The following is a 27,799-nucleotide window of genomic DNA, read 5'->3' as shown; positions in this document are numbered from 1 at the left end:
ATTATAGGGTATAAGAAGTTATTAAATGGATTTAATGTAGTTTTGTATAACTCAGTCATTTGCAAAAAAGAACTTGTGACAGAGAAGCTAACTGTTCCCCCTAATAGCCATTCTTTCTTTTAATACTTGAATTTCATCACTAGACATGCGGCCATTCAGCATAAAAGTCTGCTTATCCAGGCCTCTATTACAACAGATACAATTACATGATTATGTTCTTGCCAATGAGATAGGAGCAGAGGTAATATGTGCAATACCCAGATATGCCCGTAAAAGGACTGAGTATACCCTCCCCTCCACTCTCCCCAGCATGACGGTGGAACTGGCATAGCTGTCTTGATAGGCCTCAGAGATGGAAGCCACATATGGACGACAACAGAGCCCACCCCCACCCACTACAGCCCGGGACCTTTATCTTCAGGTGGTTAAATATGGCAGAAATAAACAGCCTCCTTATTTAAACCATCATTAAGTCTGTGTCTTTGTTAATGCAACCAAATATCTATATCTTAAATACCACAGAACTTATCTGAACCTAAAGATCCATTAGCATTGCTAAAACTTAAATTTTAGTTTCTTTTGATTGGATCCTGGTAATAAAAAACAACAAGGTAGGGGCACCTGGGTGGCTCCGTCATTAAGCATCTGCCTTCAGCTCAGGTCCTGATCCTGGGGTCCTGTGATCAAGCCCTGCATCGGGCTCCCTGCTCATCAGGGAGCCTGCTTCTCCCTCTCCCACTCCCCCTACTTGTGTTCCCTCTCTCGCTTTGTCTCTCTCTGTCAAATAAATAAATAAAATCTTTAAAAAAAAAAAAACAAGGTATAGAAGACACTGGAACAACCGGGGAAACTGGAATATGACTATACATTAGAAAAAATTAGGAATTATTGCTTTAAGTGTGCTCATGGTATTGTGATTATGTAAGAGAACATAACATTATGTTCTTATTGGGAGATGTGTGTTATAATATTTATGGATGAAGTAGCACAAGATCTGTACCTTACTTTCAAGTGGATCAAACTAAATCTGTGTGTGTGTGTGTAAATATACATATACATATACATATTATTTATAACTGTTGACTCTAAATGGTGTAAATATGGGTGTTCATGTTACTTTTTCTGGTATTTAAAACGTTTCACAATAAAAGTATAGACAAATGAAATACAGTGTTTAAATATATATCTTTTGTATACAAATTCACTTTCTTAACAATTGGGGGGAAAACTCAGCATTAGTGAATTAAGTAGGACCAGGGAGGAGAACAATAAATTTAATCTTAATAAGCAAGAATCAAAGAGACAACAAAATCGAATTAATGAAAAATTTATGCAATGACCCTGACCTATGGGGGAGAATATTACTGTAACCAAAATGTATTCTTGATGTCTGTATTATTAAAGAATGTGAGGTCAGAACATGTGTATTTCTAAGCAGAAGTACCAATGAAATTTGAGTTCATTTCAATATGTTGAATATCACTGAACCACAAATCTTCAGACTCCCAAAGACCTAAAAGAAGTGGTCCTCAAAGCATGGCTCCCAAGTCACCAGCATCAGCATCATATAGGAACTTCTTGGAAGTGCAAATTCTAGGGTTCTGCTCTAGATCTACTAAATCAGAAACTTTGCTATTAGGGTCCAGCAATTCTGGGTTTTACCAACCCCTAGAGTCTCTCCGACATACGCTAAATTTTGACAACCACTGCCTTTGCGTGCTATAACAAAGAACTAGAGTTTGAAGAAAACTTGAGCCCCAGAGAAAATTCGGCTCCTTAGCATGGTACTATATGAAGTCTTATTTCCTGAGACTCTAGCAATATAGAGGAGCATACTTATACTGTAATGTCCACATGGGCTGCCTCTACAGTCAGATAATCTGGGTTTGAGTCTAGCTCCACCAATTATTGGCTATGAGCTTGGGCTCAAGTTTCGCTGTCTGCAAGACGGCATACCTACTTTAGTTAGCTACTGTGCAAATTAAATGAAGTAAAGTATGGAAACTAGATCCAGCAGGCAGCAAATACTCTATCACATTGTTATTTTATGTTATTTTATAAGTCTCTACTACACATTGTATTAATGTCCAACTACTTGCTGTTTCCCACATACATCGTGATGGTGTTTGCTTCCTTGATTTTGTTATGTTATTACCTTTCCCCAAAAAGTCTTACACTCATTTTCCCCGGTCTAGTGCACATTTGCTGGCAGCCTCTTGTTCGTCCATTCTCCTCTCCTCCTATCTTTGGCCATGAAGTTTGAATAATGAGACTGACTTCATTCTAAGCTTGAGGGTAGGCCCTGACTTATCCAAACCAATCTGTATCTCATTAATCACAGTGATTGGTTCGGGGATAGGTAAAATTTACAGTCAATGTGCAAAGTTAAATCTCTAGGTTTAGCTAGAACTAGAGAAAAACTTACTCTTCCCTCTGGGGAATAATATGTGAGGAGGATAAAGTCTGGAATCACAGAGGCCATTTGGCTTTTACAAAGGCACAATTAAAAGAGGGCCATGGAAGACATGGTTTGCGCCAAGGCATCAAGCGTACCTTGAAGCCAAACCTACCTGGGAACTTTGCAGGCAATAAATTCCCATAAATATTGAAGCCACTTTGAGTTAGATCTCTGTCCCTGAATCAAGTGGATCAACCCATTTGTCCTCTGGGAGACATCACAAACAGGCTCATCTCTTTCCCGCTCAACCACCCTCCAAGTGTGATCCCACAGAGCTCAACCCTCACCTCCATCTTACAATTAATCATCAATTGAAATGATCTGTTTTTGTGTCTCTTGTTCACCCTAGACTAAACTCCAAGGCAGGAACCATGTCTTACTCATCTTTGTAAATCCAACAACTATAAAATGCCTGGCACAAAGGAGCTACACTAATAAATGTCTGTTGAACTGAAGTAAGCTAGGCAAAATAATTTATTCATCTGAAGTTCAGATTGGCCAAGATTTTATTCTATGTGTTTCACATACTGCATTTGAGGTATGTGAAAAATGCTTTATTTATTACAATCTCAGCTGCTGACGTTTAGAAAAATGTAGGGATCAATCCAAAACATTACTCAAAAATAAATAAATAAATCCTTCAAATCACTGCTTTGGAAGCCACTTCAGAATACATACCAAAGGCTCCCCTTACAGATAATGGGAACAGAAAGAACAGTCTAGAGAAGCCATGAAAGTTTTGTAGTTCTGACAGAACAGAGCCAACAGGAAGCCTTCATAAAAGCGATAGGATTTCAGGAGCTATTTAAATGACCTAGCCCTGAACCATACTCAAAGTCCTTACCACATGCTCAGTATTATATTAGGAGCTGTAAGAAATATAGAACATCAGGAATAAAAACTACTATTGACATTTACTGAGCACCTGTTATATTCCTGCCTTTGTGCTAAACATTTACCCAGCATTATTAGCTATAATCTTTAATAACCCTAAAGGTGGACAGTAGTCCCATGTGACACATGAGAAAACTAAAACCCACAGAGTTTAAATAATTTGCCTAGGGGCACCTGGATGGCTGAGTCGGTTAAGCGTCCAACTCTTGGTTTTGGCTCAGGTCATGATCTCAAGGTCATGAGATCAACCCCACATCCAGCTCCATTATCTGTGCAGTCTGCTTAGGATTCTCTTCCTCTCCTTCTCCCTCCCCCTCTGCCCCTCCTGCTGCTCACACACTCTCTTTTTTTCTCTATAAAATAAGTAAATAAATAAAATCTTTAAAGAATAATAATAACAATTTGCCTAATGCCAAAGAGTTAGAAAATGACAGAGCTAGTACTCAAATAGAAATCTTTCTCACTCGATTATACCACATGTTCCCGGGGAGGCTCCATTACACCACACTGGATCCATTTTAAAAATTAACGTAAGTTAACATATAACATCTAAATGATATGAAACAGACTAAGTACTACAGAAAATCAAAGAGCTTCATTACAGTGAACATCCTGGGAAAGATTTCATGATAGAGATAGGATGTATCTGAGAAGGATAGGTATAATGAATAGGGGTCAAAGTTAAGAGTAGAGAAAGCTTCTGGAGGGAAAAGGAACATACTAGAAGAAAATGCAGAGGAATTTAGACTTGACCCAGTGCAATGTATCAAGTTTTACCAATAGGGCATGAAACATAAAAGCAAGCAGTAGATTGAAAAGATGACAATTCTTTTCTTGTTTTTAAGATCTTATTTATTTATTTGAGAGAGAGAGATAGCGAGGGAGAGCATAGGCAGGGAGGAAAGGGAGAAGCAGGCTCCCCACTGAGTAGGGAGCCTGACGCAGGGCTCGATCCCAGGACCCTAGGACCCTGGAACCATGACCTGAGTTGAAGGCAGATGGCCAACCGACTTAGCCACCCAGGCGCCCCAAAAGATGACAATATCTTAATGATGCTTCCTCAAAAATTATGCCTTAAATGTACAGAGAAAAAATGTCTTTTAACGTTGAAATAATTTGGAAGGTTGGAGATTTCATCAGAATTTAAAATCTGGATATTTATCCCATTGATCTTTAACCATGATGAGAGAAAACTAACCATTGTGATCTGAAATATTATTTGCAAGAGCTAAGAACAAATTGAGAAAGGACTCACCAAAAACATTTTGAAAGGATTTTTAAAGTCATTATTTTTTCATTTTCAATGGCAAAGAAAAAATTTTATGTCTGTGGGGATGGGGAGGTGGAGGCAGGAAAGTTCTATTATGGCAGCCTCATGAAATGAACATTTATTAAATACTGTGTCTCATTTCCTGATGTTAAAATATCATGTAGTCAAAGCTTTAACATTATGGATAAACATGTTGAACTGACTGCTAGATTAACAGTCTTCTTTACTAAATTATAATCTATTCATTACAATGTGCGTGCATGAGTGCATATGTGCATGTGTGTGTCCCCACGCCCAGAAGTTCTTTCTACCATGCATGACCCAGAGCATTTTCCATCTTGCACAATTACAGCAACAAGAGTCCCATGGAGGGCAGTTCTGAATACCATTTCCTCCATTTCTCTGCTTTTTCTTCCTGTGAAATCTACACAGCAGAGCAAGTGGAATGGCATACATGAAAGAAGACTACCATTACTCAGCATGCTACATGTTTTCTGAATCTCTCTATGCTCATATTTCTTTTACGCATTGAATAAAAATACAAGTGAAGAAATGCAAACGTGACCTGTGGCCAAGCATATATTGCAGTTCAGCATGCAGCTGTCAAAAATACTTGGTCTTTCTCCAAGCCTGAAAAATACATGAAAAACAGCTGTATAGGTAGTCAAAAAGGCAGACAGGAAACATCAAGAGACTGATACGTAAGAACAGAAGAGTCCAAAAGTCTGTGGAACTTCCGCTCGCTCGCTCACTAGTTTTGCACACATGCACGGAAAAAAACTTTTGTTGTTGTTGCTACAGAAAAACTGAAACACTAACTCATTAATCTTTATTGCAAACCTAACTCAAAAATGATACAACATGTTTGCTATGAGCAAGTACATAAAAATGTTCAGAGTAGAATTTCAACAGATACTGACTTAAAAACAAATGGTAGATGGATTTCTAGAGCTTGCAGGATTTTAAATTCACCATTAAATAGAATTTTTATACTTTTTCATTCATATCATCATATCAACAAAACTATCATACTTTCGAGATACATGATACTATTTGGTCATGCTTAATAATTGGCAATTAATTTAATCAAAGAATAGCTAACTTCTTTCTTGTTACTCTCTCCCTCATATTTTTTATTTAAGCATTCTAAAAGCAATCAGTGTCTGATAATAATGCAATATTCAAGTAGATTCTAAGTTTAAAATCTTAGTTATATATAAATAAATAAAATTTAAAGCCCTAAGCAAACAGATGAAATCAACAAATAGAACACATGTGTTGAGCTAAATAGCTAATACTTTTAAATATGTACCAGGGAAAAATTACACAAATTCTCAACTATTATTCAAGAGTTTCCCCCAATAAATAACTTCATGAGACTAATTACTTTAAGGCTCAAGAAAATAAAAATTGGGTCTACAAACTAACTCTTCATATGAACTTGCCTTTTGACATTTTAATGTGTCTCATTTTAACAGGCACTTTAATAGACTTACAAAGACCACTAGTGTGTGTTCCGCCAAGCTATTTATCACAATTTTCCCCTTAAACTGTGAACAAGTTTAATAACACAAAGAAATTACAACCATTCACTAAATTAGCATTATATGTGATGGATTCAATATGAATGCAATGTTAGCATTTAAAAGAAGGCCCTAAACATATTATCACTTGCATCCATAAGATAATGGGTGAATTACTTTGTCCAATGTAATGATAATGAAAGGTTCAATAGCATTCTCCAGAACTCACATTCATTCAATGAATTTCGCATTCACTGTATACCTAGTTAGTATGTGCTACAAGAGAGACATAGTTGCTACCCTAAGAAAGCGCAGTGAATATGGGAGTTAACCAGTTAAATATTCTAATAATGTAAGAACAGGGGCATATTAGAATAATTTAAAAGGCAATGCAGCTTGATTAACAGTGCCTGAAAGAATCAAGAAAAGCTTCAAAACAGAGATAACACTTGGGTCTTGCAGGTTGAGAAAGAGATTGCCAGACAGTAAGAGAAACAAAAACAAAGAGCACACTGTGCGCAGACACATGGGTTATAAGAGAATTATGTCTGGAGAGGAGTGAGAGCAGTGAACTCTGGTGGAGGGTCTGAGGAGGAGAGAGAGACTGCTGATGAATATGGCAGGCATGCTCCTCAGAACTGATGGCAAAGCCAGAACTTGAGACTAGATTTGCTGCATCCTTATTTTAGCCCTAAAGCTTTGCCAGTTCCCTCACCTGTAAAGCAGTGGTATGAAAAGATAACATGATGCTGCTATAAGGATAAAATTAAATAAAAATACATACTGCCTGATCCTGGTAAGCATTCAATAAATGGTAAGTAAGTAAGTGATATTATTGGATTGCCCTCTTTCCCACAGATCAAATTATGTGAAAAAAACTTTTAAGTTGAGGGGAAAAAATTCCTTCAGAGCAAAAAGGGTAAATTTAATGTAAGAAGGACTACACAATCAGAAATTTATCCTTTTTGTCAAAGCAAAGGGTTTTTAAGACTTTAAGAACTATGGAAAATCTTTCAAAACGTATGTCTGTGGGAACTGCTGGCTCTTCAAGTTGATATTCTGCCTATTTTAAGTTTACTTTGCTCAAAACAGCAATTCCCTAACATGGCAACTATTGAAATCTCTAAAGAAATGTGAGTGTGCCAGAAAGCTCTATCTGGGAATGCAATGTCCCTGCCTCCACACCCTTACCCCAACACACACAATATCTATAATCTTCCCCCACCTCTATTATTAATGTTTTATGAAGGATTACCCTGAATGACGTAAGAAAGACAAGACAGATGATGTCATACAGAAGAGTCCATTACTTCTTAGCATTCCTTTCTTTTCTCTCATCCAAAAGAAAAATTCTTAAAGAGTATGCTGGGGGTATAGTTTTTTTAAGTAACTAGTTTCAAAGCAAGATAGAGTTCTCAAGGTAATTAACAAGTCATGATAAGAAACCAGAGAACCAAAATAAAATTAACAAACAGAAAAGATTTTAAATACCTCTTCATTTTGTACAAATATTCTTCATTTGCAATATTAACCATCCCATAAAGCAATAACTCCAAAAGCTAAATATTTCCTTTTTATATATTGTTAACTCTCTTAATCCTAAAAATCATGAGTGGTATCAAAAGAAGGAACAATAGCCTATAGTCTACACTAGACTCACTATAACTAAATAAATTGGGTCATAAAAAAATAACTAAAGCCAAAAAATTCTCAGGTGAGGTTCAACTTCATCTAAACTTCTATAAGTTTTAAAATGTAAATCAAAATTAGTTAGGGATAATGACAATGATGACTTTAAACTTCCTGAACTGCCAATTCTTATCACAAAGGTCGATGTGCCATTTAACCATTGTTTGGTCTAATAAATTTCCTTGGAGTCCTCTAAAAGAAGCAGTTAAAATACCATATCATTAATAAAGTTCATAAAAACAAATATACCAAAGCAATCATCTTAATATACAGATGCAATCATGTTATCAACCCACTCAAAAACTTCAAAAGTACTCCAGTGTCTCCAGAAATAGGTATAAATTAATAAGCAGGAAATCCAAAGAACTCTTTAATGTGTCTGCTAAATGAACTTTGACTACTCCCTCTCATCCAGTCCCAACCAAACCAAATGCTTCAGGTAACATAAGCCTGACCTTTAAATGCCCTTACACGTTTGTCAGTCTAGTTCAATTCATCTCAGGTGCTATTCCCCCACCTTAACCTCACAAAATCATTCTATACATCCTCAATCCCCAGGATACAATCCCATCACTTCGAAGCCTTCTCCAATCCCCTCTAGGCATAAATACCACACTATCCCTCTAGTCTTTCTTAGTACATTCTGTATCACTCCCTATTAATACTGACAGTATTTTTCCTGGTGATAAGGCTAAATTTGGCATACCTCTCTCCCCTCTCCAACTTCCATAAACAAAGCATAAAGCCCTAGAAGATGAGCCTATTTTGTTTTCATTATCTAGCTCACAGCATTGAATGACATCCCTTATATGTTGGGGCCCAAAGCATCTGTTCAAGCAAACTAAACCATCATGCGCCTGGGTGGCTCAGTCGTTAAGCAACTGCCTTCGGCTCAGGTTATGGTCCCAGGGTCCTGGGATGGAGTTCTGCATCGGGCTCCCTGCTCCATGGGAAGCCTGCTTCTCCCTCTCCCACTCCCTCTGCTTGTGTTCCCTCTCTCACTGTGTCTTTCTCTGTCAAATAAATAAATAAAATCTTTAAAAAAAAAAAATCATGAAAGTAAAAAACCGGGGAGCCTGGGTGGCTCAGTCAGTTAAGCATCTGCCTTCGGCTCAGGTCACGATCCTGGAGCCCCAGGATCGAGCCCCAGGATCGAGTCCCAGGATTGAGTCCCGCACCGGGCTTCCTGCTCAGTGCAGAGTGTGCTTCTCCCTCTGACCCTCCCCGCCCTCATGCTTTCTCTCTCTCACACTTTCTCTCTCAAATAAATGAATAAAATCTTTAAAAAAAAAAAAAGTAAAAAATCATGTCAGACTGTAGTACTAGGTACCAGGATGCCAATGATCCTCAAGTGGGCCAAGATATTTAACAATATTGGCATATTCACATGAAAACACCTTAAGATCTGGCATTATGCTTTATTCACCACAACTCCCAACCCTGAATAGTCCCTAGTATATAGTAGGGCTCAACAGCTCAATAAATATTTGTTGAATGAATGAATGAATGAATGAATAGCATTAAAGTAAAAATGGCATAGTAAAGGCCCCAAAATAATTAGTTTTAATATGTGACACTTAGCAATTAGAATTCTAAATTATTTTAGGGCTTAGTACTGTCAAAAAACAAAGTACTCATTATATGCCCAACATCAGATACACTAAGAAATATTAAGAAGAAAGGGAAAAGATAAAAGATAACTCAGTTCTTAAGATAAACTCTAATGGAAAGGCACAGGAAATAAAGGTGGGGTGGGAGAGGATCCCAAAGGAAAATATATAAATTAATCTGAAAATCACTCAAGCACAGAGAATAAATTGTGGAAGCCCAAAGAGGCTGCCAAAGGAACAGAATGATCTTCAGATCCATCAGTATTTCATAAAACTCTAACGTGAAAAACATACACAGATTAAATCTTAAAGCTGTAGTAATTATTAGAACTCTGCATGCAGTCTTTCCGGGCAATAAGAAACAAGAGATTATTACCCGAGGAAAAATACTCAAAAAAGGATACTGAATAAGATACTCTCTGGCTGTTAACCTTTTCTCAGAGCAGGATGGTATATCATGAAAGAACAAAGTGGAGAAAGTATCAAATGCAGATTAATGTATTAATGTGTAGTGGAAAGAGCAATGATTTTGAATCAGAAAGACAAGATGATAAGGTTTTGAATCCTGGCTCTGACACAGTGATGATGTGACTTTGGTGGCTTTGTTTAGTTTAATTCAGTCTGTTTCTTCAAATGCAAAATAAACCTTATCAAAACCTCTGTACCCCACTGGGTTGCTGTGAAGATTAAAGAAGGGAACATATGCAAAATACACAGGTTAGTATCTGGAACATGGTAGGAATGCATGCCAATCTTAATCTCAAAATCTGCATGCTAAAAAAAACAACCAACTAACTTCCCCTAGTACCTACACTTATCTATGAACCTTAGATATGACAGTTTAGTCATTAAGTCTCACTTCATAGGTATAAAAGGGTAGAAAACCTCTCAGGGGTTGTTAGGACAAAAGGTGACCATGAAGTTGGAAATGGTTCAGTTCAGAAATTCCAATCTTTATTTGCAAAAGTACTTGCTAAAGCAGTGATTCCAGGTTTTTGAATTTCACTGATCATCACAGATTGTCAACCTTGAACTGCTCAATCAAAAGATTTTTTTTTTAAGAAACACAGACTGGGGCACCTGGGTGGCTCAGTCGTAAGCGTCTGCCTTGGGCTCAGGTCATGGTCCCAGGGTCCTGGGATCAAGCCCCACATTGGGCTCCCTGCGGAGCAGGGAGCCTGCTTCTCCCTCTCCCACTCCCCCTGCTTGTGTTCCCTCTCTCGCTATGTCTCTCTCTGTCAAATAAATAAATAAAATCTTTAAAGAAATAATAATAGGGCGCCGGGGTGGCTCAGATGGTTAAGCGTCTGCCTTCGGCTCAGGTCGTGATCCTGGAGTCTTCGGATCAAGTCTCGCATCAGGCTCCCTGCTCCTTGGGGAGCCTGCTTCTCCCTCTGCCTCTTTCTCTCTCATGAATAAATAAATAAAATCTTACAAAAATAAATCTTAAAAAAATAAAAATTAAAAACACAGACTAGTATCACCAACATCTTCTATAAAGACAATACAGGTAGGAAGTAGAAAATGTTAGCACTAAGTACAGCCCTTTAACTGACCAAAATTTTTTTAGCTTTATAAAAAATTCAGTACATTAGCTAATTTTTTTGTTACCTTAAAATTACTCAAAACTTAAACATGGGATAGCATTTCAGAACCACTATTTTAACCTAGCATTAACCACTTTTATTTTTTTTAAGATTTTATTTATTTCTTTGAGAGAGACTGAACAGGAGCATAGGTAGAGACAGAGAGAGAGGAAGAAGCAGACTCCCCGCTGAACAAGGAGCTCGATGCAGGGGCTGGATGCAGGGCTCAATGCTGGGCTCAATGTGGGGCTCCATGCAGGGCTTGGAGATCATGACCTGAGCCAAAGGCAGGTGCTTAACCATCTGAGCCACCCAGGTGCCCCCCGGCATTAACCACCTTTAAAGAACTTCCCACAGCAGCACTTAAGAGCCACTACTGTAAAGAACTCAGAAAACAAGTACAGAAAGTTTTTTCCTTTATAAGAACAAAGGAAAAACTTGTTCCAAAACCTATTCAGTCCTAGGTAAGGAAACAAACATTTTCCATAGACAAGTTGGCTCCTTATAATCTCACCACCATCAGGGTTCTGGAATCCAAAAGTGAGGCAAAGGCTCCCTCTGCTGACAAGTAGAAAGGAATCTAATCCTGTCAAAAGGCAATGGACTTTTAAAAAATCTTCCTAATACTGACTGGATATTGCATGCTTTTACTATTCTCTATCAAAGACTAATTTCACTCTATGCCCTAAAACACTGGAATACAGCTCCAAATGATATGGACATGAAAGAGATGTATAACTGGGTAACACTCAATATTTCAATAAATCTTTCTAAATCAGCTTTCAAATTTCTTGGTTTCTCCTCTACGCTCTAAAGGTGAACTGAGCTATAATGTCATACAAAGAGGAAATTAAACCAAGAAAGGTAAAGAATTAAGGTGGGTTTTAAGAGATTATATGGGACAAAGCTAGCACTCTGTGAATGCACTGATGACCTCTCGGAGACATCTCATGAGACTAATAGCTAGAGCAAATTAAAAACTTCAAAATTAACAATAATAGCTGTTTATAAGTGCTGGCACAGATTATTAGCATTATTAGCATATCCAACTCTAGAAATAATTCTATAGCTTGGGAAGGTCAAGAATTATTGTTCTCATGTGACTGTGGAGAGACTGAAGGCTCAGGAAAGTTCGAGGATTTGTTAGGGATGCACAGCTGGTGAGTAGCAGGGCCAGAATTCAGCCCTCTAAGTCTTCTAATCTCCAGTCTTTTTCCTCCAACTGAAAACTAAGCATAAAGTAGGTACTCTAATGACATGATCTCTAAATCTCTTTCTGATTACAAATTCAACACAGCCTATCACAACTGCACTTTGTATGCTTATAAGTAACATCACATTTAAATATAAAATGTTAATTATTTCACTTTGGCAGACAATGCTTGATATAACTGCTTGCTGATTCTTCGATATAATTTCTCTTTTTATTCTTGTCTTATTTACATAAGAACTCCTTACAAAGATAAATAAAATTAAATTATTCACGGGCGCCTGGGTGGCTCAGTTGTTAAGCGTCTGCCTTTGGCTCAGGTCGTGATCCCAGGGTCCTGGGATCGAGCCCCACATCGGGCTCCCTGCTCCGCAGGGAAGCCTGCTTCTCCCTCTCCTACTCCCCCTGCTTGTGTTCCCTCTCTCGCTATGTCTCTCTCTGTCAAAAAATAAATAAAATCTTAAAAAAAAAAATAAATTATTAAATGAGTAGATGAGAATAGTAGATAAAACCCTGATTTTCCCACTAAATTACTGAATAAAATGTTTGTTAAAAGCAGCATTTTTAAAAACATCAATATGCTGCCAAAAAAAGAAAAAGGTAAATAGAATTCAGAAGCCAAACAGTAAATGAAAGTGAAAACTCAAAAAGGTAAACAGAGCCCCTGGGGCATTTTCCTAAACCAGATAATTTCCAGCTTCAGTTTTCACGGTCTCAAATGACATATGGTAAAGGAGAAAAACCTTGGGGCCCACCCTATGTGGGGAATCTAATTGATCCTGGACATTATCTCCCTCCCCCGAGTAGAAAGTTAAAACCACAAAGGGCTCTACCCTTAGTGTAAGAAGAACTTAGAAATAGCATTTCCCCCTCAAGCCTAAGAGAAAGCAAAATAAAATGCACATCCCAAAACTTGGAACCAGATGAAGGAAAAAAAAAAAAATCTCTCCTAAGAATTCATAAACCCCAAGCTGATCTTAATGTGGGTTTTCAAACCAAATTCATTCTATTGGCTTACCCAAGAAGTCTTAATCTGTGAATTTAGTATAAAGGGATCCTGGGTTAACAGAACAACCAAGCACCTGACAAAAGAAAACTCAAATCTCTGAAGGAACAAACCAGCCATCCTCATGGATATATTCCAAAGAATATGACCTCACAGGCAAAATCAAAATATACAAGGAATTGAAGGCAATGAAAGTAAAAGACAGCAAAAATAATAGAGAGCAGAATCAGAACTACAAACTATACTGAAATTATAAACAGAGAATATAAAAATACTGTATTTTATGTTTAAAGAAATAAAAACAGGTATTAAAAATGTGATCACAATTTACTTGGTTAAAAAAAAATGTGATCACAAGAACACTATTCAGAGAGGCATATGCACCCCAATGTTTATAGCAGAAATGTCCACAATGCCCAAATTATAGAAAGAACCCAGATGTCCATCAACTGATGAATGGATAAAGAAGATGTGGTATATATATATATATATATATATATATATATATATATATATATATGTATATAAAATGGAATATTACTCAGCCGCAAAAAAAGAATGAAATCTTGCCATTTGTAATGACATGGATGGAGCTAAAGAATATTATGCTAAGTGAAGTAAGTCAATCAGAGAAAGACAAATACCATATGACTTCACTCATATATGGAATTTAAGAAACAAAACAGATGAACACAGAGGAATGAAGAAAAAAGAGAGATAGAGAGAAAGAGAGAGGCAAACCAGAAAACAGACTCAACTATAGAGAACAAACTGAGGGTTGCTGGAGAGGAGGTGGATGGGGGATGGGCTAAATGGGTGATGGGGATTAAGGAGGGCACTTGTAATGAGCACTGAGTGTTACATGTAAGTGATGAATCAATGAAACCAATATTACACTATATGTTAACTAACTAGAACTTAAATAAAAACCTGAAACAAACAAAAAAAAAGTGAAAAAGAGTGTCAACAACCAAGCAGATTTTTTAAAGGACAAAATAAACTTTGAGAAATAAAAAATATAATAATTAGACTTAACAAAGCTAAAAAAACTCCAAGAGCAGTTTCAACAGAAATTAGTCTCTAAATAGCAGTGATTGAGGAAACAAGAAAATAGAAATAATCTAGGATGCACTAATAAGAAACATAGAGACAGAAAATGCAAGTGGACTTGAGAGATATGAGCAATATGGTAAGTTGGTCTAACATGTATCTAGCTGGATTTCCACTACGAGATAATGGAAAGAATATAGGAGAGGCAATACTCCAAGAAATAATGGCAGAGGACTTTCCAGAACTGCTGAAAGGCACCAATCCTAAAATCGTTTTAAGCCACATAAATTCCAAGTAGGATAAGTAAAAATAAATCCTCTCTTAGATACTCAACAGAGAAACTGCAGAACACCAAAGACAAAGAGAATCTCTTAAAAGCAACAGAGAGAAAATGACAGATTAACTAGCAAAAGAGTAACAGCTAGACTGAAAACTAATTTAACACCGATGGAAGCCAGAATACAGAAGAATATCTCTTGTGTAGCAAGAAAAATAACTGTCAACATAGCATTGTATATCCAGCCTTCTCCCCAAGTACCCCCCTAAATTTTAATGTAATAAAACAAAGATTCTAGGGGTGACTGGGTGGCTCAGCCGTTAAGCGTCTGCCTTGGGCTCAGGTCATGATCCCAGAATTCTGGGAACGAGCCCCACATTGGGCTCCCTGCTCTGTAGGAAGCCTGTTCTCCCTCTCCCACTCCCCCTGCTTGTGCTCCCTCTCTCGCTGTGTCTCTCTCTGTCAAATAAATAAATAAAATCTTTAAAAAGAAAAAAAAAGATTCTACTCACAATAGTTACCAAAGCAATTAAGTTCCTAACACACTCTACTCAGCTAGAGTTGACTCTAACCCAACTTTCAGATCTTGACTTCCTTAGGAAGGCCAGATTAAAGCCAAATTAAGCAATACACCCCTGAAATATACCCTCATTAACATGGCATCGTTTCCTTAATAGCACTTGTGATTTCATACCTATCTTTAGGATTATCTACTTAATGTTTATCTCCCTCTCCAAATATAATGAGGCCACAGATTTCTATATTTGGCTCACCACTGTATCCATAGTATCTACCAGGGTATCTAACACATAAATGGAAGGAAGGAAGGAAGGAAGGAGAGGAAAAAAGGAGGAAAAAAAGGAAGAAGGGGAGATCTAACAAATTAATAACTAATACAGATAAAAAGTAAAATTTTTACTAAAAGACATAGAAGGATAGCTAAATAAATAGTAAGACATATTGTATTCCTGGATGGGAAGAATCAATATCATAAACATGCCCGTTATGCACTAAAATAATCTACAGATTCAATACAATGCCAAACAAAATTCTAGCTTGATTTTTTTCATGGAACTCAATAAACTATTTCTTAAACTTGAGGGAGAAGTGAAAAAGAGCAAAAAAGGTCCCCCACTTTTGATGCCCACTTTTGATGCTCACTTTTGATCATCAAGCAACTTTATTTTGAATATAAAATTTCTAGTATTTCTATTTCCCCTCTGATTTTTGTGGTACTAAAATGTTCTTTTTTTCCTTTCTAGTTTTATTAAGAAATAATATTTGAAAATTGTTAGAATAGATCTTAAGAGTTCTCATTACAAAGTGTTTTTGCATTTTTTGTATCTATATGAGATGATGGATGTTAATTAAACTTATTGTGTCTGTCAAATAGATGAATAAAAAAATCTTAAAAAAATTAAACTTATTGTTTAATTGTGAAGTAAAAAAAGTGAAGTAATCACTTCACAGTATATGTAAGTCAAATCATTTATGCTGTACATCTTAAACTTATACAGTGTTGTATGTCTCTGGTTTATTTTTGCCTTTGTTGCCTTTATTTTTGGTGTCAAATCCAAAAAAAATCATTGCCAAGACTTTAGTCAAAGAGTTTACCTCCTGTGTTTTCTTCTAAGAGTTTTATGGTTTCTTACATTCAAGTTTTTAATCCATTTGGAGTTTATTTTTGTGTATGGAGGGGTCCAGTTCATTCTTTTGCATCCAGTTTTTCCAACACCATTTATTGAAGAGACTATCCTTTCCTCAGATGTATATTCATGGCTCCTTTGCCATAAGCTAATTTCTGGGTCTCTATTTTGTTCCATTGATCTATGTACCTATTTTTCTGTCAATGGCATATTGTTTTCGTTACTATACGTTTTTAATATAGTTTGAAATAAAAAAGTATGATACTTCCAGCTTTGTTCTTCTTTCGCAAGATTGCTAGCTACTTGAGGTCTTTTGTGGTTCCATACAAATTTTAAGATGACCATAGTATTTTTAAAGACAAAATATTAGAAACAATTCCATCAACAGAGCTACATCATAAAATACTCTATAATCATTCACAATTATATACACTAGAACATTTACTGATTTTATAAATATTCATATTGTAAACTGAGAAAAAGAACTTAAAAGAATACAGTATTACAATATGAATACAGTTTTATGACATAAAAACTCAGAGTAAAAAGATGAAGTAAATACACTAAAATAGTCATATTGATTAGAGAGCTCTCAGTGGCAAGAATAGAGATTTTATTTCCCTCCTCAAATAAGTCTCATCCAAAATTTTCTACAATATGTTAAATTAAAAAAAAAAAAAACATTGGAAGGGGCAGGAATCCAGCAAGTGCCCCACAATTCCTGAAACTGAAGTCCCTACAAATGACTGGCTCTGCCATAGGGAATAAAGATTAAAGTTCAGGCAAACATATGTTAACTGTACTGGAATTTAAAAATAAAAAAATTTTTAAAGGGGGAGAAAAAAGAAATAAAGTTCAGGCAAACATTAAAAAATCACATGTCCAAACATAAGTTGAACCCTAGCAAGAAGGCAAATTAGTTAAAAGACTTTTGGCAAAAAATGATGACCTAAATTTTAAAATAGCTGATTTGTATTCTTTTCAGAATTAAGTAGCTAATAAGCATTTGGCCTTAAAATAAAATAATAAAATAAAATAAAATAATGCCTTCTGGATATATCATATCTCCATTTTTATGGATGAGAAAGGAGGGAAGAAAAGTGAGGAGAGAAGAGAGAGATCATGCATTCAGCTCATCAAAAAGTACTTGATACGATTTCTAGAAAAGCCCTGTTTCTACTCACTATAAAAGGTCATCTAAGCCATGAAAATGCCAGATTCCTACTGATCTTCTTCTTTACCAGGATAAAAGCATTGAATAAAAAGATGTGAATGAGCATTAATTACTGAGTAACGTACCTAGAAAGAAGTGATACATTTCTTTTCACCGAGTAAAAAGTCAATGAAAGAGTAAAAAACTGGTTTCCATTACCGCATCTTTTTAATTTTAGACAAAAATTGCCTCCATTCCCAACCTAATTTTATGTCAGTAATGAGAAATTTACCTACAATTGCATATTGTTATCAGAAAATAAGTTATAACAATGCTATCTCTGTAAAAGATGATAAATACATTGAGGGCCATCAAGAGTAGAATAACTGTGCTTCAAATTCTCCAGCACCTCAAGAGAAGCCTGGATTCAAAATTAATTAGCACAAAATATTACACAACGACTTCTGTTGTTCAGTATTATATCAGCTTTATGTATATTACTCTCATATCCTCAGCCATGGAAAAAGATACTGGAAGGAATAACAATCATTCAAAAGATATTTGTCTGACTGAATCTTGTTAGTTTTTTTTATTCCTGCCAGTTTGCTATGGTTTTTCTTTGGCAGCTTTCCAGAACTCTTCAATTAATCAAATGGGCTTTCAGTGAAAAGGTTAATTTAAATGATTGTTAAAGAATATATATATAGGGGCGCCTGGGTGACTCAGTCAGTTAAGTGTCTGACTCTTGATTTCGGCTCAGGTCATGCTCTCAGGGTCGTGAGATCGAGCCCCGCATCAGGCTCCACACTCAGCGGGGAGTCCGCTTGAGATTCTCCCTTTCTCCCTCTCCTTTTGCCCCTCCCTCCTGCACTCTTTCTCTCTCTCTCGGATACATAAATAAATCTTTTAAAAAAAAAGAATATACTATATGAATGTGGTAAATCAGAAGTGAGGGACCTCCTGTGCTCACCTTATTTGATCAAATTCTCTGCAAACTTTCATTCTACCTTAGCCAATTGCTTCTATTCTCCACCGTAAGTTCAACAAATACAAATGAACTCCTAAGGGAAAAAAATGTAAATGCTAAAATACATGTCACAGTCAGTCCAATGGTATAATCACCTGTGACTTTTACTCTGAGTCTATACATCCAAGTAGAGCGGGCAAATGCAAAAAGAGTTTGTCCACAACAATAAATTTTGGAAGCAACCTTGATGGCTAAATAAATTATGAAATATCCATACTCTATGAAGCCCATACAAGAACAAGGTAAGTCTATGTGTTTGAACATGGAAAGATGTCCATGTAAACGAAATGAGCAAGTTACAGATTTACATATAGTGATCCCACTAACATAAAACAAAACCAAATATGTTTGTAAGTTAAAAATTAAGGTAATAAATAAATAAAATCTTAAAAAAAATTAAAAAATTAAAAAATAAACCACTACTTTTTTTTTTTTAAAGATTTTATTTATTTAACAGGAAGAAACACAGCGAGAGAGGGAACACAAGCAGGGGGTGGGAGAGGGAGAAGCAGGCTCCCCACTCAGCAGGGAGCCCGATGTGGGGCTCGATCCCAGGACCCTGGGACCGTGACCTGAGCCGAAGGCAGACGCCTAATGACTGAGCCACCCAGGCGCCCCAAACCACTATTTTTATTATCATCCATTTAAACATATTCCTCTGATATAATGAAGATGGAAAAAAACCAGTATTTCCCAAGAATTTTATTTTTTCTCTATTCCCTTGAGATTGCCATTATGACATTTAAACCCTAAAATTTTCAAATCTTTTAATAAATATGTGTGTGCATTTATTTATATATATACATATATTTTTGCATATGTGTATATACACATACACACACATACACACACAAATATACATGAATGCAAAGAATTCTGACTGCCAATTTCCTTATCTGTAGGATGGGAATAATACCTACTTTGCAGGTTGTTAGAAAAATTAAATGGAAACATATGGAGGCACCTGGCACAGTACCAGACACATAACTACAGCCTGCAGTCAAAAAAAGTTTTTCTTAGCTTTTGCAAAGACAACAGTAATTTCAAAGTTAATATCTTTATTAAAAGATATCTTTAACACCAGAAAAAAATCTGTAGTTGTCTTGTTTTTTCCTTCTTAAATAAAATATACTCTCCATCTAAGATATTTTAATGATTCTTTACTAACTTCACATTTTCAGATGGCAGTTATATAATACCAGAAGGTTTCATAAGGAAAAAAAAATGGTTTGTCTAACAAAAACATAAATGTATGAAACACAATGTTGTTCCTCTTATAGAAAGTCCACATTCTTTAATATCATATAAAATAAGCCATTGTCAATAAATCTCTAATGACTCCAAAAAAAAGATAGCAAAAAGTTAATAACACAAACTTCCCTCTCCTAGATAAAGTAAATAAAATACAACCTTGAACAGATTATTTAGAATTAATAAAAATGTATTTATAACCTGGTAACATTTTACTAACTACTTGAAATTAGTCAAAATTGCTGTGGTACATGCTAAGAGAAAATAATAAAAGCAAAAACATATTAACATTTCAGCATCACCATTAACCACCTAAACTATCAATGTCAAGATTCAGATTTAACCTATAAGATTATTTCAGTTTTCCAGACAATGTCTCACTTCTTAATCCCCTCTATTTCTCCAATAGATACGGCATGCATCATTCTGGGAAATTTCTAATTGTTAAATTCTGTTAAAAGTTTAAGTCAAAAGGAATGCCTGGGTGGCTCAGTCATTAAAAATCTGTCTCCGGCTCAGGTCATGGTCCCAGGGTCCTGGGATCGAGCCCCATATCTCTCCCACTCCCCCTGCTTGTGCTCTCTCTCTTGCTGTGTCTCTCTCTGTCAAATAAATAAATAAATAAAATCTTTTTAAAAAAAAGTTTAAGTCAATGAACAAATGCTTCTTCTAATAAAATGTAATAACTGTGATAGAATTATGGATTTAACATGTAAAGTCCTATAGCATTTTCTAAGCAGATGAATTGTTTGAGAGTTACTACTTTCCTTAGGTCTCCCTAGATAAAAACACATTTTTTCAATTATATAGCAAAGACTAAGGCTTCTGTTCAAACCTAGATTTTATTGTTTATAAAATTAGAAACAGATACAGATATACATAGAAACATATATCCACACATAGGTAAACATATACACCTACGCTATATATATGAACAGTTGAAAGGTTTTATGTATTATATAAGAAGGTACACTACATACATAGGAGGAAATTAATGTTAATCTCTCAAATGAATAATTCATTCATAAACAAACCTTTTTTAATCTCATAGATATCCTCATTACATGCTACCAAAATTATTTACACAATTTAGTCAAAATTAAGTTAAGTGAAAATATTGATGAGACATAGCACCTTCATTATTTTGAAAAATCAAGAACTATTTACTGTCATTTTTTGCCACTTTTAACCCAGAAAGGGAGGATTCTATTTTGATCTACAGTATCTCTAAGAGTTCACCAAAATCACTCTGCATTTTTATCAATACTTGATTTACAACTACATGTATCTGTTTGTATCTAAATTTTAGGATTAAAGGTGCTTTATATTTTATTCTTAATAATTTTCTATATTTTTCTAAATTCTTTTTTTTATTTTTCTTAAGATCTTATTATTATTTCAAAGAGAGAGAGAGAGAGAAAGCACATGAGCAGAAGGGGGGCAAAGGGAAAGGGAGAAGCAGAGTCCCCACTTAGCAGGGAGCCTGAAGCAGGACTTGATCCCAGGATCCTGGGATCATGACCTAACCTAGAGGCAGATGTTTAACTGACTGATCCACCCAGGCACCCTCCCTAAATTCTTTACAGATGACCTCTGTAATTTAAAAAAGAAGTAATTTTAAAGCAATAATTAAAACATTTTGAGTATAAAACATTAATCAGAAAGCTTGGTATTGGTCACTCCCTCAAAAAAAAAAAAGTGTAGTACCAAAGGGGTAACCTATGAATTTATGACTTCTCATGGTTTATCAAAAATAACACATATAAAATTCTAATTCAGATCTAACACTTGTAATAGGAAAGGAAAAGAGGGGTATAATCAACAAGAGAAAGGATTAAAAACCATATGACCATTTCACTTTATGCAGAAAAAGCATTTGACAAAGTACAACATACATTTATGATAAAAACCCTCAACAAAGTAGGCTTAGAGGGAACATACCTCAACATAATAAAGGCCATATATGAAAAACCCACAGCTAACATTATACTCAGTGTGGAAAAACTCTCAGCAAAACAAACCAAGGATGTCCACTCTCACAACTTTTATTCAACACAGTACTGGAAGTCCTAGCCACAGCAATAAGAAAAGAAAAAGGAATAAAAGACATCCAAATTGGTAAAGGAGAAGGAAAGCTTTAGCTATTTATAGATGATGTGATACTACATATAGAAACCCTAAAGATTCCACCAAAAAACTATATCTATTAAATGAATTCCATTGCATTTCTATACACTAATAATGAAGCAGAAGAGGAGAAATTAAGAAAACAATCCCAATAAACTATTAGGACTAATCAAAATAAAAAGCTTCAGCAAGGGAGAATCAACAAAACTAAAGCAATCAACAAAACTAAAGGACAGCCTACTGAAAATAAGGAGAATATGTTTGTAAATAACATATCTGATAAAGGGTGAGTATCCAAAATATATAAAGAACTTATAAAACTCAACACCCAAAAAACAAATAATGCAATTAAAAAATGGGCAAAAGACATGAACAGACATTTCTCCAAAGAAGCAATACAGATGGCCAACAGACACACAGAAAGATGCTCAACATCACTCATCATCAGGGAAATGCAAATCAAAACCACAATGAAATATCACCTCACACCTGTCAGAATGGCTAAAATCAACAACACCAGAAACAAGCGTGGGTGAGGATGTGGAGAAAAAAGAGTCCTCTCGCACTAATGGTGGGAATGCAAACTGGTGCATCCACTGCGGAAAACAGTATGGAGATGCCTCAAAAAATTAAAAATAGAACTACCATATGATTCACTAATTCCACTAGTGGGTATTTACCCAAAGAATATGAAAACACTAATTTAAAAAGATATATTCATCCCTATGTTTATTGAAGCATTATTTACAATAGCCAAAATATGCAAGCAGCCCAAGTATCCATCGATAGATGAATTGATAAAGAAGATGTGGTATATATATATACAATAGAATATTATTCAGCCACAAAACAGAAGGAAATCTAACCATTGGCAACAACATGAATGCATCTAGAGAGTCTAATGCTAAGCGAAATGTCAGAGAAAGTCAAATACCATATCATTTCATTCATGTGTGGAATTTAAGACACAAAGCAAATGAACAAAGAAAAAAGAGACAAACCAAAAAACAGATGCTTAACTATAGAGAACAAACTAATGGTTACCAGAGGAGAGTTGAGTAGGATGGGTGAAACAGGTAGAGGGGATGAAGAGTGCACTTATCTAAATGAGCACTGAGTAATGTAGAGAATTGCTGAATCACTTTTTTTAAAGTTTTTATTTAAATTCCAGTTAGTTAACATATAGTGTAATATTAGTTTCAGGTGTACAATATAGTGATTCAACACTTCCATATAACACCCAGTGCTCATCAGAACAAGTGCATTCTTTAATCACTATATTGTACACCTGAAACTAATATAATATTGTAAGTTAACTATACTCGAATTAAATAAGTCAATCAACTAATTAATTAAATGGGGAAAAAAAGCAGGGGATAAGTTATACCTAAGATACAGTCCTTAATTTTTTGTTAACACTAATCCTGTAATGTAGAGCAGTGAGGGTGATTTGTGCTGCCCAGTGGTTGTCACCCTGTGTCGGGGAGGAGGTGGGTGTTACTAGCATCTAATGGGTAGAGACGAACAACCTGCCATAGCACAGGCCAGCCTCCACAACAAATAATTATGTAGACCAAAGTGCCAATAGTGTCAAGGGTAGAAGAAACCCTGACAAAGAGAAAAATAAACCTCTTAAGTTTAAATTACAAATCAAACCCTAAAGACAATGATAATTAATTTTCCTTCAAAAAGTCATTCTTATATGTTTTTGAAGGACACAATAATTCAGATTTTCTAAGCACTTAAACTACCTACTTCTTTAAAATAGTTTTAAAAGTAAAGCCTAATGGGGCACCTGGGTGGATCAGTCAGTTAAGCCTCTGACTCTTGATTTCTGCTCAGGTCATGAGTGAGATCGAGCCCCACACTGGGTTCCACATCACTGGGGAGTCTGCTGGAGATTCTCTCCTTCTCCTTCTGCCCCTGCTGCCATGTTCTCTCTCTCTCTCTAGAATAAATAAATAAATCTTTAAAAATAAATTAATTTAATTAAATTAATTAAATAAAGCCTAACTCTTCTTTCATTCTCAAATTTAATTCTCTATCCTCACCTCCCTTAGCACATTCCTGACCCAAGGTCAAGTATAACTTCCTATCAAGAGACCTAACGATATATAGGAAGTTACCCTTCTTCCTTTTGTTACTTTAAGGACTCTACTGCATTACCACTCATACTTTTTGAAATTCATTTCATCCCACTTTTTTGGGGTACTGTGTGTATTTTTTTAATTAGGGTAAAATATGCATAATCTTTCATTTTAACCATTTTTAAATGTACAGTTCTGTGGCATGAAGTACATTTATACTGCTGTACAATCATTACCACCATCTGTCTGCAGAACTTTTTCATCTTTCCGAGCTGAAACTCTGTACCCACTAAATACTAATTCCCCATTCCCTCCTCCACTCAGCCCCTGGCAGCTATCATCCTACTTTCTGTCTCTATGAATCTCACTATTCAAGGGACCTCAAATAAAAGGAATCATACAATATTTAACCTTTCATGACTGGCTTAGTTCACTTAGCATAATGTTTCCAAGGTTCATCCATACAGTAGCATATATCAGTACTTCATTCTTTTTTATGACTGAATTAACATTCCATTGTATGTATATATCACATTTTGTTTATCTATTTAACTGTCACAGGACATTTGGGTTGCTTCTACCTTTTGGCTATTGTAAATAATGCTGCTATGAACATGGGTATACAAATATTTGCTTGAGTTCCTGCTTTCATTTTTTGGGGTGTATATACCAAAAAGTGGAATTGCTGATTCATTCTATGTTTAATTTTTTTTAACTTTTTGAGCATCACTCTTGATAACACAAATACATATTTCATATGGCTCTTACATCCTCTTCTTTGTTCCACATAAAATCAGAAGTGAGAGAAGAGATTTCTCTAATCTGGCAGTACTTATCTAACACCTACCAATAAAAGATCTACAAGATATACCCATAATAACCTAAGAATGTCTAACAAAGTAGACTTGGGTATTTGTTAAAACTCTAAAGCTAACATCATCTAACAGTTTAAAATTCATTAAAAATTATCTCCCAGAGGCACCTGGGTGGTGCAATCGATTAAGCATCCAACTCTTGGTTTCAGCTGAGGTCATGATCTCAGGGTTACGAGATCAAGCCCCACATCGGGCTCTGTGCTGCTTGAGATTCTCTCTCCCTCTCCCTCTGCCCCTCTCTCATGCTCTCTCTCTAAAATAAATGAATAAATCTTTTTTAAAAAATTATCTTCTATACTAACATGCAAAATTGTCCAAAAAAGTCTCCATTTTGGAGAGTATAGGACAAATTTTCTGCTTTGGGATATGAATTCTCAAGAAGGTAAGGGTAAGAATAGTTTTTTCAAACTGCACTGACATTCACCCACCATTGAGAATCTGAAGTCTCTCCCACCATCTTTTTTTTCCCTTGAGAATGATAATTATTGCCACCAACCCATTATGACTAAAGGGGGTGTGCTATAGTTCTGGATATCTTAGAAAAGAAAAAAAAGTCTGAGAACCAATGAGCAGGGCAGTGTTCCCAACGGGTCCAGAACACATGCACATATGTGTGTACATAAGATCACTGAGGATAAGTAAAATTCCTGTAGTTCTGAATATGAATTGCAAGTATCAATATGAATCCATGATATATTTTAACTTTTAATATTATTTATGTATATTTCCTAGCTCTATCCACCAAAACAACCCAGAAGCAATAACCAACCAGATGCAATGAGCACCACTAGTACCCAGACTGTGATCTTCAAATGATACTTGAAAAAAGAAACAGGCTCCTTTAAAAAATTACTGATTCCAGTTCTGGAAGATGAGGCTGGAACATCTCATAGCAGGAAGCAAGAAAGCTGACAAAAACTAGTGGAGCTATGTCAAAAGGCTCAGGAACCAACTTGAAGAAGCTCTGTTGGCCAAAGATGGGATGATTTTCAGCATTAATAAAAATAATAACTTCAATAAATGGAAATACATCAAATATTTAAATCCATGAGTTCATAATAATATGCAAACAACAACTAATTTGTCATCTTTGGAGGATGCTAGGGAACCTACTCTATATTTTGAAAACAGAAAAGCAAGTATTTATCCTGGCATTCCTATACGAAATGTACCTGTGGGTAACCAAATAGTTGATTATTTATTAAAGATTTTTTTAGATGTATTTTGGCTAATAAATAATAAAGGAATAGTAAAATCAGAATAAAACCATTTTGAATCCCTAATAAAACAATGGTCTAGGCAATAGTCATCAATGGCTATTGACAAGACAGAAAGAGAGACAACTAGGCATCATCTGCCCTCTTTACAAAAGTGTACACACCAGCTGTCAAGCTGTCTCGCCAAAAAATCAGATCCAAATCTGATAAAGCTTCCAGATCAAACTACAAATGTACAAATTTGAAGGACAGAGGAACATATCTATAAGACACTATGGGATACAATGAGCAAAATCCAGACTGTGTGAATTAATGGGACAAACAATTTAACCTACTCAACAAATAACTTACAGAGGAGAGAGACACAAGAGAGAAAAAGAACCCAATTTTAACCTGTTAAGATATTTTAAAAGAATACAAAGCCAGTAAAACTTGGTGTTATAACATATTGTTTTGCCACTATGCTCTCAAGTTAAGCCTAACTGAAATATATGCTGTAAGAATGTTTTTTAAAACTTGATATAAGCTCACTGCTTTCAAATTATTATTTGCAATCACTATCATAAATACAACAGGGAGACATATAATAGTTAAGAACTCACTGGGTATTATATAAGACTGATGAATCACTTACCTCTACCTCTGAAACCAATAATGTATTATATGTTAACAGAATTTAAATTTAGGAGTGCCTGGGTGGCTTGTTAAGCGTCTGCCTTGGGCTCAGGTCATGATCCCAGCGTCCTGGGATCAAGCCCCACATCGGGCTCCAGCCCCGCATCAGGCTCCCTGCTCAGCGGGAAGCCTGCTTCTCCCTCTCCCACTCCCCCTGCTTGTGTTCCCTCTCTCGCTGTGTCTCTCTCTGTCAAATAAATAAATAAAATATTTTTTTTTTTAAGTTGAAAATAGAGCTACCCTATGACCCAGCAATTGCACTACTGGGTATTTACTCCAAAGATACAAATGTAGTGATCCAAAGGGGCATGTGCACCCCAATGTTTATAGCAGCAATGTCCACAATAGCCAAACTATGGAAAGAGCCTAGATAGATGTCCATCAACAGATGAATGGATAAAGAAGATGTGGTATATATATAAAATGGAATGTTATGCAGCCATCAAAAAAATGAAATCTTGCCATTTGCAACAACGTGGATGGAACTAGAAGGTATTATGCTAAGCGAAATAAGTCAATCAGAGAAAGACAGGATCATAGGGGAAGGGAGGGAAAAATGAAACAAGACGAAACCAGAGGGGGAGACAAACAATAAGAGACTCTTAATCTCAGGAAACAAACTGAGGGTTGCTGGAGTGGAGGGGGGTGGGAGGGATGAGGTGGCTGGGTGATGGACACTGGGGAAGGTATGTGCTATGGTGAGTGCTGTGAATTATGTAAGACTGATGAATCACAGACCTGTACCCCTGAACCCCTGAAACAAATAATACATTATATTAATTAAATAAATAAATGAGTAAAATAATAAATAAAACCAAAATATAATTACCATAGTCATTCATTCCAGACATTAACTACTTGCTATATGTCTGGAACTGGGCTATGTACTACAGATTAAAAATATGAATTAAAATATAGTCCTTGATCTCAAGAAAGAAATACTGGGGTCAAGAAATACTGAAACAAATCATTACACCATAACTTAATACATGCAGTAATTAAAGGTTAGGTATAAACAAATTCTGTAGAAATAAATAAGCAGAAATAACCAACCAAAAGCTAGACCAGGAGGGCTTTATGGAGAAAGAGACACCAGCAGAGCTGAGCCTCCAAGAAGTCTCTGGGGACTGTTGATGAGCCATCAGTTGGTAAATGCAACTGGGACAGG

The 27,799-nt window shown here is 35.8% G+C and overlaps 1 protein-coding gene across 8 annotated transcripts in view; it reads right to left on the bottom strand.

The window, feature by feature from the left end:
- The window catches only part of BBS9 (Bardet-Biedl syndrome 9), a 479,889-nt gene that overhangs the window by 383,075 nt on the left and 69,015 nt on the right, over nucleotides 1-27,799 (bottom strand). The window contains exon 1 of one of the 8 annotated variants that reach the window (XM_027574551.1): nucleotides 23,573-23,614. The exons of the other annotated variants lie outside the window; for them this stretch is intronic. The gene's annotated coding sequence lies outside the window, so the exon portion shown is untranslated. Of the gene's footprint in view, nucleotides 1-23,572; nucleotides 23,615-27,799 lie in introns of those variants that run through there. 8 annotated transcript variants of the gene reach the window in all.

This window comes from Zalophus californianus, chromosome 12 (genome assembly GCF_009762305.2).
Source record: "Zalophus californianus isolate mZalCal1 chromosome 12, mZalCal1.pri.v2, whole genome shotgun sequence".
NCBI classification, from domain to species: Eukaryota; Metazoa; Chordata; class Mammalia; order Carnivora; family Otariidae; genus Zalophus; species Zalophus californianus.
This window is presented reverse-complemented; position numbering and strand designations above follow the sequence as displayed.